The sequence below is a fragment of the Mastomys coucha genome, unplaced genomic scaffold, assembly GCF_008632895.1.
Source record: "Mastomys coucha isolate ucsf_1 unplaced genomic scaffold, UCSF_Mcou_1 pScaffold20, whole genome shotgun sequence".
Taxonomy (NCBI): Eukaryota; Metazoa; Chordata; class Mammalia; order Rodentia; family Muridae; genus Mastomys; species Mastomys coucha.
Window position 1 is genome coordinate 19716643 of NW_022196903.1, and position 857 is coordinate 19717499.

The 857-nt window shown below is 49.9% G+C and overlaps 1 protein-coding gene and 1 long non-coding RNA gene across 2 annotated transcripts in view; one reads left to right on the plus strand and one right to left on the minus strand.

Annotated features, from left to right (window-relative positions):
• The window catches only part of LOC116098637, a 7217-nt gene extending 6519 nt beyond the window's left edge, over positions 1–698 (minus strand). The window contains exon 1 of the long non-coding RNA XR_004121898.1: positions 650–698. This is a non-coding gene — a long non-coding RNA (uncharacterized LOC116098637). The remainder of the gene's footprint in view (positions 1–649) is intronic.
• Asb15 (ankyrin repeat and SOCS box containing 15) overlaps positions 1–857 on the plus strand; it is a 48813-nt gene that overhangs the window by 11006 nt on the left and 36950 nt on the right. The gene's annotated exons all lie outside the window — the stretch shown is intronic.

The following is an 857-nucleotide window of genomic DNA, read 5'->3' on the forward strand; positions in this document are numbered from 1 at the left end:
CATTTTTAGATTCTGGATGGTTTTGCTCACTTCCTTCATCTGTTTGATTGTGTTTTCCTGTAGTTCTTCAACGGATTTTTGTGTTTCCTCTTTAAGAGCTTCTAGCTCTTTACCTGAGTTCTCCCGTATTTCTTTGAGGGAGCTATTTATGTCTTCCTTAAGGTCCTGAATCATCATCATGATAAGTGATTTTATATCTGAATCTTGCGTTTCCGGTGTGATGGTGTGTCCAGGACTTGCTATGGTGGGAGAATTGGGTTCTGATGATGGCCAGTGACCTTGGTTTGTGTTGTTTATTTTCTTACGCTTGCCCCCGGCCATCTAGTTAACTCTAGTGCTACCTGCCCTTGCTATATCTGACTGGAGCCTGTCCTTCCTGTGATCCTGGTTGTGTCAGAACTCATCAGAGTCAAGCTGACTCTGTGATCCTGAGATCCTGGGGTCCTGGGCTTGTTAGATCACCTGGGAGTGTGTCTTTCTCTGTGTGTTGTGGGACTGGCTGCAGAGCTTGTGCCCAAGGTCTGCTCAGAACACTAACCCAGACAGACCGGAAGGAACCCGAGCCACTCTGCTGGCAGACTTCCTGTGTGCCTGGTCCTGTTGGTCCTAGTTACTCCCAGTGTTGGGACAGATGTTGGTTCCTGCTTACCTCTGATCCTGGGTGTGTCAGAGCACCTGGGAGTGGAGGTTCCTCTTGGTGTTGTGGGACTGGCTGCAGAACTTGTGCCTAAGGTATACTCTGGACCCCAGCCCAGACAGACAGGAAGGAACCTGAGCCACTCTGCTGGTGGACTTCCTGTGTGCCTGGTCCCACTGGTCCCAGGTACTCCCAGTGTTGGGACAGATGTTGGTTCCTG